Here is a 10,545-nt window from a genome sequence, read left to right as displayed (position 1 = left end):
GCAGCTGTGCCATGTTATGGGAAATCGAGTGGCAGTATGTTCTAGCAAGGGGTAGTAAAACCTTTAGGACTTGTTCTCTCCATGGGGAAACTAATATGTTCTAATTCTCAACAAAAGAAAATTGTTCATCCATCTAGCCATCATAGTATTGGAAAAGTTTACTTTTATTCAACATCTGCAAGAGAAAGAGGTCTTGGTTTAACAAACGTTACTAAGTGGTTGCTAGTAATTACTAACCTGCTGAAACCTGCAGGTTTAGAACTCCCATGTGAGACTGTGGTGGCTGAGATACGTTTTCCCTGCTAAGGCAGCGATGGTGATGGCATGCAGAGTCAGAAATCACACTCCCAAAGGTGTTTTCAGAAGGAGGTAGAATAAGCCCTGGTAGCTGAGCCACAGATTTGACTGGCAGCTGGAAATACGGTGCATCCATTCACACCTCCTGTTGAAGTATTTTTACTTAAACTGGCTTCTACGAAGGCCTAAAAAAAGAGAGCCCTCACAGAATGGAAAGAATTTTGTTATTCCTTCCATATGGCATCAACACTGTTTTTCTAAATTACCTCAGTCAGAAAGCCCCAGCAGACATTTTCATTGTAATCAAGTGCAATAAAACACAGAAATGAGTGTCTTTAGTCAAACAGTGAGTTTTATATTATGCAAGGAGTGCAAATTGAGACTAAGCTCACTTGATGGATATGAAGAATCTTATTGGGATGGGGGAAGGAAGCAGCCAGTGCTTGTGGTACATTCTTACATTGGGTTAGCCATACAATCTTTTGTATGATTACTACTTACCACTAAGGAATGAGGATGTTTCTTATAAGTGAGTAAATTTATCATATTTTATAAAGTTAATCCCTGATGCTTATGAGATTTATTTGCAAAGATTAGAATATAACCAGGCTGACATGTACTTGGATATGCTAAACATCTTACTAATGTCTAAAACATTAAGGATAGCCCAATAATAATCACAATCAATTCTAGCTACCACTTAGAATTTAATGTTTCTCTTAAGTTATCTGTATCAGTTCTTTGGGGTTCTTTGTGTATTCATCCACAGTCAAGATGTTGACTTCTTTCCATTCTCATAAGTAGCTCTCTGGGTTTTGGTTTTAGGGCAAAGACCTGAATTACTCTCTTCATGAGTTCGGTGAACATTCTGTTCTCTCCTTTTCCCATTACCAAGTTTCCATTAATACCAACTCAAATCATTATGTAAATTACATTCACGGGTGATTCATACTCAGTATCAAGACACCACTTGTTAGATGGGTTGTATGTCACAATTGCAATGTGATTTGTGAAAATAGCTGAACAAAAGGGGCCAGAAATATGGTATAGTGGGTAGGACACTTGCCTGGCACAGTCATCCTTGCCAGCACCCCTGACCTCTGCCTGGAGTGATCCCTGAACATTGCTGGGTGTGGTCCCAAAATAAAACAAACAAACAAAAAAAAAAAGCTGGATGAAAAGGGGCCCGGAATCTCAGGCCCAGAAATGAAACCTGAAATCGTGCAATTTGGGGTAGAAAACTTCAAGGAGAGGAAGTGGGGATTATCTTCATGAGGAATTCTCAGGCCTCCCAAGGTTCTTTCTTGATAACCCGGCTATCAGTTCCACCTCAAAAGCCAGTAAAGGATAGAATTTTCATAGAATTACATGATGATGATGGTAGTTAAGAATTTTATTTTTTCAAAAGCCCTATAAGGGGCTGGAGCAATAGCACAGTGGGTAGGGCGTTTGCCTTGCACGTGGACGATCAGCGTTCGATTTCCAGCATCCCATATTGTCCCCTGAGCACCGCCAGGGGTGATTCTTGAACACAGAGCCAGAAGTAATCCCTGTGCATCACCAAGTGTGATCCAAAGAGCAAAAAAATTTTTTTAAAGCCCTATAAAATATACATAGTCCTATAAAAGTTAGATAAGTTACAATGTGAGTCTGTACTGCACAACTGAGAAAGTCTTAGATTCTTGGCATTCTTTTGGCTGCTATTTTTCAACTTGGCTGAGAACAAGTTTCTTTGCATTCTTACTATTTTTGTTGTGGTTCAAGTTTACCAACTTACTTTATTAGCTGAACCATTGCTCTCTGATCAATAGAAATTCATTGTGTTTTAGTCACCGATATTTTGCCAACAGTCATGTTCATCTCATTCTCTGGGGCCGGGAAGAACGAGCTGGGCGATGGTAAATTCGTTGATATTGCTTATTGTATCGGTAATCAGCTGTTCGTGACAGTTCATCCTTAACTGAAAGGAAAGACATCAATTAGTGCTTTGGAGATAGTTGCATGATACTGGTAACTTCCCATCATAAATCCTTGACCTGCATTTCTGATGCTGGTGGCTCCAGAAAGTTCCAGAAGTCCAGAACTACAGGGCAAGTCCTATTGGAGAACCTCTCCTTACCTCCTTCAGCAATTCTAAATGGAATGAAAATGTTAATTTCTGTAGCATAGTTCTGGTAAGAGTGGACAAATTACCATTGTGATAAAAATTATTGTGTGCTAAATATATTTTAAGAAATCCACCTCCAATTTGCATTAATTAGTATGTCTATAAACCAGGGGCTAGAAATGGATATTGACGTAAGATAGGGTATCTGCTTCTCTTTGTCCACCCCCAAACTTGAGGGACATTTATAATTTACAGATAAGTCAAAATAGTAGTCTCCTTTTCCTTTTGTACACTATTAATAAAACTTGACATTTTCAGATTTTTACCATCACTTGCTAACCTCTTAAAATACAACTTCAGCTAAACCTACTCTATTAAAATATTAAAAATTAATGAATAATGTCATCATACCTAGATTGAGTGGCATTTTCCAGTCTGCACCTCCCTTGACTCTGGTCATTTCTCTTATTTTATATACATACCATATTTTCTGTACATTCTTACCTAATTTTGAATATTCCAATAGTATTACTTATCCAGCAGTAACAAATCTGATCTGTAACCCTTCAATTTCTTGAGACCCTTACAAATATCCTTAAGATTTTATCAGTACATCAAGAATATATATTTCTTTGTTTTTTCCTTCCACCAACACAAACTGTTGACTCTGTTTTTACTCAATATTTTTATTTTCAGAATTATAAAATTATTCAAACTAGGGACCAGAAGCATATAATCTTTGTAGAATTGGGCCCAGAAATATTCTTTTTTTCTCCTACATCTTATTCATACAATTTACCCCCGCCAGGCATTTTATATGCCATTTAGTCAGAACTCATGCATTGTCTCTGACCTGGTTTCTCCACAAATGCTTGTCTTTTTTGGTTGGAGAGGGTGCATATGCACTAGATGGCAATAGTCGCTAGGATACATGAGCCTGGAGATTTCAAAGCTAATTTTTATAGACCACTTAAGTGCCAGAAACTTAGAGAAGACTTTGTATGTCTTATTTAATTCGTCCTTTGAAATGATGTCATTGTAATCACTATTATTATTCGACTTTATAGATGAGCAAAGTGTGGCAGAGAGAAATGCAGATGAAGCAATTTACTCAAGGTCAAGAAAAGTGATAGAATCCCAGACTGTATGATCCTGAATCCTATGCTCTAACCACTCAGCAAATAGCACCGCCTTTCCACACTGACCATTGTTAGTTCAAAGATTTTGAATTTGATGGCCCCTGGATCTCACTACAGATTCATTAAAAGATGAGAAATTTCTTCCATTTTGTTCTTTATTTGGGGGCAGGGTGGGCCTCAGAGCTATTCCCAGAGATTTTCTGTCAACCCGGCCAGCAGTTCAATGTGAGGTGCTGGGGAGTATGTCGGCCACCCTCGCTTTGCTCAGGAGCTCTCCAAGGCCACACCTTGCAGTGCTTGGGAGACCATGTGGTGCTGGGGATCAAACCCTCATATTAACTACCCAGCTCTTTCTTTTCACTATTAATTACTAACAGCTAATTGTACAATAGAAGCTTTGAGCGTCAATAATATACACTATAGACCAAGAAAATGGGGCCCCCAAACACTGAGATTAAAAGAAGAATTTTAAGGGGGCTAGAGCGATAGCAAAAAAAGGTAAAAAATAAAAAAATTAAAAATTAAAATAAAAATAATTGACATTCCCAAAAAGAGTCATTAAAATATTGTCTACTGAATATTTTATCACCAACTTGAGAGTCAACTGTGTGAAAACTTTCACCAAGGCAAGAATTATACAAAAGCTATGAGAAGATTTATGTGGTATGTATTGACATGGAAGACTCCTCTATATGAAGACAGCCTTCAAGATACATTTCTTCACCGGTGGAAAAAGGGAAAACTTTACTTCCTGCAGAATTTTCTATAACAACAGACTGGAATGTTGTCAAGACCATTGCCTCATCTGACCTGTGTAGTTCTTCCCTCCACTCTGCTCAAGAGACCCAACAAAATTACTGCAAGCTCTTTCAAGAGGATACATTCTTTCTCTTGCTCTTTGCATTTTGCCCAGCACAGCAATCTTTATTTACTGAGTTGATAACTCATAGCTTATTGAAGTATGACTTGGTATCTATTCCGGTTCTCCATTCTTAAAATTCTTCTTTTTTTTCCTTTTTGGGTCTCAACCGGCAATGCACAGGGATTACTCCTGGCTCTGCACTCAGGAATTACCCCTGGTGGTGCTCAGGGGGCCATATGGGATGCTGGGAATAGAACCTGGGTTGGCCGTGTGCGAGGCAAACGCCCTACCTGCTGTGCTATTGCTCCAGCCCCTATTTTTAAATCCATCTTGTTATTGGTCAGGGTGATGATTTTGGCATCGGGACTTGTGCTAAAAGTAGAGGTTTAAGGATCTCAGGATATGTCAAGTTAGGATAATCAAAACTTCCACTCTAGGAGACACGTGTGAGCAGTGGGAATAATGTGAAATGCCCATGATAATGGCTGATGAAGGGTTTGGCAATGGAAAGTTCCAGACTCAGTCCTTCACCTCCAGAGCTATTCCTTGAGGCAGTTGACACAGATTGAAGAGTGCAGGATGTTAGAGAATTTTCTTTCTTCCTCTGTGAGAAAATTGATGTTCTCTACATGCTAATTAAATTTACATGCACCATTACCTCCTCACACTTGAAGTGTGAGGATTAATGTTGAATAATTACAGTACCTCCACATGCTTTCCATCACATCTTAAAATGCTTCTCCTGTGTCTTGGAAGAGGATGTATGAGGCAGGCAAACTGATTTTCTGTTTCAGAATGCAGGACTCTGGGGTTCTGTGAATCTACCAGTTAATTCGTCAATGTCCCTTTCTTTACAGGAACAAAATAGAAATGATTACACTTGCCATAACCTTGGCTGGAAGATTAATGATGTGACATTTGACCATCTGTTTACAGTTTTTTAGTGGGAGAAGCTAAATGGAAATACAAAATGATAATATTTATTTGGAACTAAGTGATCTCATTTGACCTCAAACTGTAGAGAAGATACTACTACTAATCCCCTATAAGAGCCACTACAGAGAGAATTATAATTTTCAAAATCTACATGTTCTTAGAGATTGTTTTGTGATGAGAAATTTGAATTTGTAATTAAAGGGATCAGATAAATATATTAAAATAAAGACATTCAAAGTCTAAAGTTAACATTGGAAAACATAATCAAGAATTATTCTCCCAAAGGGTGCACACATCCCATTTGGGAAAGGAAGAGAATGTAAGTAAAGCAGTAATTAAGCAGAAAACTCTTTGGGTTGGAGGGAGGGATCACACATCAGGGCCCAGGATTTAGCTGTGGTTCTCTGTGGTACTAGGGGACTATTTGTGGTGCCAGGGATAGAACCAGGGTCAGCTGTGTGCAAAACAAGCACCTTACCCCTGTACCATTTCTCGGACTCCTGAGCAGAAAACTCTTGAGAACAACACAGCATGAATTGCTTCTAAGCTATTACCCTGATCAGTTTGCACCGATTGTCCCTGATTTCCTCATCTAACTAAAGTTGAAACTCACTCTCAGTGGTGACACAGACAATACTGTGGTATAGTTGGCTGAGCAATTCTCTCTTGGCACCGTTCAGGCTTGTTGGCAGGCCAATAACAACGGTGTGCTTAAAGTCATTAGTGTTTGCTCCAGTGATAACTTCTTTACATTAAGTGATGGATGCTAAGATTTCTATTAGACTATAATAAATAGCTCGTTTCACTCCACCCTCCCTCACTCTTCCTTGTCTCCTTATTGGTAGCTCAGAAGTTCCAGGCTCACCAGCAAAAGCCAGCAAAGGTGGTAGCAAATGAGAGACACTGTGATATCCTTTAGCTGCGCAATGGTCTTGCCTTAAGCCTTAAGTATGAATGTTCAGCTCTAACTTCAGGATAAGACATAATGGAAAATGGGCAGGTCTTTCTTCCAGTCTTTTGACCAGACAACTAATGGAATCAGAGCCAGAAATACAGATTTACAACATCCTCTTGAAGATTTTGCCAAAGACCTTTTTTGTTATCCTATACCTAGAAGTGTTTTTCTCTTTCTTTTTTTTTCTCTGTTCTGAAAGATCATAGTAAAAATCTGTTCTAGTAATTAGGAAAATTCCTGGAAAATGTAGATTGTCAATCATTTGTTGAATGAATACACAAGACTATTTCCTATTCAGGTTTGGAACATGATTCAATGTCACTGTCATTGTCATCCCATTGCTCATCGATTTATTTGAGCGGGTACCAGTAACGTCTCTCATTGAGAGACTTATTGTTACTGTTTTTGGCATATCCAATACGCATGGGTAGCTTGCCAGCTCTGCCGCGCGGGCTCGATACTCTCGGTAGCTTGCTGGGCTCTCCAAGAGGGGCGGAGGAATCGAACTCCGGTCGGCCGCGTGAAAGGCGAAAGCCCAACCGCTGTGCTATCGCTCCATTATGAAAAGCAAGTAAAGAAAAAAATCATTGAAGATTCAGTAATGTACCAGAATTTGAAATGAAGAGAGAAGAAAGAGAGAGAATAGATCTTTGCACCTTTTACTCAAATGCTATGTAGAAAGAAATTCCAGTGTCATCGAGCACCTGGGGTGAGTTTGTCTCAGATGTGATCTCTAGACAACGGACACAGGCAGGGAAGTATTGAACAGTGCAGGGTATCACCACAGTCACAGTGATGTCCACACAGAGAGGGCAGCTTGGCTCATTGCCCCATTTTCTTCTTCATCAGTTCCCTGTGAGGTCAGCCTCCACTCTCAGAGGCAAATTGGCTTTTCTAGGGCGTTCTGAAGTAAAGAGATTGGCTCTCTCATACCGCAGAACTAACTAAGCTGACAGCTAAGAAAAAATGCTGTAGGCTCATTTAGTCTTTACAAACGTTACAGATTTCTCCCCGTAGGACATGCAGGAATAGGTAATGCCATAAAACCAAAACTCAAGCTATTTTGCAGAGACTGTTGCAAATGCCAGTTGTGCTTCTGAATCATCTTCCCCATAGTGACCAGAATGGAAAGACCAGTAGGAGGCCTGGGAATTCATGACATGGTCTTGGCCTGATTTTAATGCTTGGTACCTGTTTCAAGTATGAAAATTGTATCTACCCAGAGAGGCAATCAGACATACAATGTGAAGCGGTATAAAACACTCAAGCTTCTGCCTGTCAATCAGCATATTTTTCCTACCTCAAAGGTCATACAGTGTTAGTGGAAGTTCTGGTACATGTGTGATCCACAGAAGTCATGACAACAGACATGAAAGGCCTGCAGTGGGAGGCAGTGACGTATTTCAGAGACTCTGAGGGGATACTGAGTTTGGGCCTTGAGGGGTTCTATTCCCCCTTTCAGACACTGCTGTCCAGGGCTTGCTGATAAGAAATTACTAACTGGCAAAATGTCTAGCACTTTGGTTGTGGGAGCAGTGGAGGGTACACTAACTTAATCAGCAAATGGATTTGTCACATAAGTAGCATACTACAAGATAGAATACTCAACAAGAGAGCCATATATATAAAAATAAAGACATTCAAAGTCTAGAGTTAACATAGGAAAACACAATGAAGAATTATTCTCCCAAAGGGTGCACACATCCCATTTGGGAAAGTTTCATTTATAAAAATGAAACTGGAAAAAGCTGGGGGCATTTTTGAGTACATTGTGACTGAACACTCAGATTTCATAATATATTGTCTGTTCTCCAGGATTTCTTTATGTTCTAAATCTCAGTAATAAATTTTGTAGTACCATTCTTTTTTATGCTGTATGGGATAGCATTTATCATTCAAGATTCTCCATATCTGTGTACATAATAGTCATTGCTTGGACCTGCCAACTTTTTGTGGAAAAGGAGGGACTTTCAAGCTTTTATAAAAACTTTAATACAATGCCATCCAAATTAAATATATATTTTTGTTGAGATGGCTAAAATACTCATTGACCTTTACAGCATTAATGATTGCTGGCTATATAGCCCAGTTTCTTTTTTTTGCTTTTTGGGTCACACCCAGCAATGCTCAGGGGTTACTCCTGGCTCTGCACTCAGGAATTACTCCTGGTGGTGCTCGGGGGACCATATGGGATGCTGGGAATCGAACCCTGGTCCACCACCTGCAAGGCAAATGCCCTACCCGCTGTGCTATTACTCCAGCCCCTATAGCCCAGTTTCTTTCTTTCTTTTTCATTTTTTGGCCAAATACTTTATTTTTCAAAAAATTGTTTATGATTGGGTTTCAGTTCTATTATGTTCCAACATCCAGCCCTTCACCAGTGTATATTTCTAGTACCAATGTCCCCAGTTTTCCTCCCTGTTTTTCCTGCCTCTATGACAGATACTTTTCTTCTCCCTCTCTCTCTTTCTCTCTTCCTCTCTTTCACTCTTTCTCTTTCACTTCTCTCCCTCTCTGTCTCTCTCTCTGTCTCCCTCTCTCTCTCCCTCTGTTTACACTCTCTTTCTTTTGGGGCATTATAGTTTGCAATACATATACTGAAAAGTTATCAGATATCCCTTTACCTATTTTCAGCACTCAGATAAATGTTCAAAATTATCATTTTCAAATATTATTGTCATTTTGGTCCCTTCTCTATCCTAGTATAGCCCAGTTTCTTTCATTTCAATTAGAAGAGAATAAACAGGCTTCTTCCTGAACCCCACTGCTCATATCCACATCACTGGAAGCTCCTGAGGTTGAGGTCGGTATAATTTTTTGTTTTGTTTGGGTTTTGTATGTGTTAAGTTTACAGTTCCATGGAAAATTTATAGCAAGTCATCAAATACTTATTAGGGTTTGATATTTGCCAAACGATGTCAAAGTACCATGTTTGGCACAACATGGATATAAAAAATTGTGTGTGGGCACACACTCCTTGGCACAGTCACATATGCCCTCAAATAGAATAGTCCAATCATGAGAAATGTTTCAATATTTGCAAATCTCTTACCCTTAGACACAGACAAGCAACCCTACACCACACTACCAGCTCAATTTGTCTGAGAGAAAGTTCCAATTAGGGAGCCCTACAAATGCCCTGTAGCTCCTAACTGGCATCCAGTAGCAAGTGTTCATAGTCTGACCCATGATCCTCACTGCTGAAAGGATTAAACATTACCAGATAACACGCACGATGCTATCTCGAGAAAGAGAAGTATCAACAAATCAAAAACACTTCTCCGGACAGATGGCCCACAAACACTGAGAGAGCATTGGCTTGTCCCAAGGGTGTGCCAGAGGCCAGGACCTCTCACCCCTGGCCTGTGTGGCTTCACACTTACCCTCAATCAGTTTGATTCGGAAGTAGGCAATGAGAAGGAGCAGCAGCAAAATCACTGGCAAGAAGATTCCAAAGAAGAGGAACCAGCCAGGGAGCTCTCGCACAAACTCTGACAGCACTGAGGTCATGGCCAATCTCTCAGGCCCCCCTCCACCCCAGGCTAGCGGGGTCCACATTGAGACCAGGCACGGTGGCAGACTTCTTCAGAATCTACATTTGTTTTCTTCTGGGGCTCTGGCCTTTGCTCAGCGCTTCTTGCTGGAACTTTTTGTGGACTTTGCTCTATTTAAACAACCCCATGAATTCTGAGAGGATTGCTGCCAGGTTACTCTGTAACTCAGCCCCAAAACATTGACAGTTGAAAGCTGAATGCCATAGGCCATTCCGAAGATGAGGATTTATCTGGTCACATGGAAATGATACCAGAAAGTTTAAGATTTTTTCTGTTTGTTTTCTATTTATTTGCAATTAAGTAAAGTTCCTAAATTCAAACAAAACTTCTTGTGACCCATAGTCTTCCTATATATTCCCAGACGATGAAGTTTTTCTTGCATTTTCTGTTTCAGTTAAAAAATTACTTAACAGACATGTTAAAATACCTACAAACCTAGATAAACTATCTAGAGAATGTTCCTTCATATACAATTGACACAAAATAGTCCAAGAAGGAAAAACAAGCAGCCTGGCCCAGTTGAAAACTATTTCTGTTGTACCTGCTCTGGGAACTTTTCTGAGAAGTGGATTGGTTATTTTTCAACCAACATTGATTCTACTAGAATCCACTGTCATGGATAGATACTGGATTTTTTTTTTAAAAAAGTAAATCATGATCCCTCCCTCTTAGAGTGGCAGAAAGAGAAAGTGGCC

General features: G+C 39.7%; 1 pseudogene; it reads right to left on the bottom strand.

Annotated features, from left to right (window-relative positions):
* Window positions 1-9,838: 9,838 nt before the first annotated feature.
* LOC101554664 (protein arginine N-methyltransferase 3-like) overlaps window positions 9,839-10,545 on the bottom strand; it is a 52,839-nt pseudogene continuing 52,132 nt past the window's right edge.

Source organism: Sorex araneus, chromosome 4, assembly GCF_027595985.1.
Source record: "Sorex araneus isolate mSorAra2 chromosome 4, mSorAra2.pri, whole genome shotgun sequence".
Lineage (NCBI taxonomy): Eukaryota > Metazoa > Chordata > Mammalia > Eulipotyphla > Soricidae > Sorex > Sorex araneus.
The sequence above is the reverse complement of the archived record's forward strand: the minus strand, read 5'-3'. Positions and strand labels throughout refer to the sequence as shown.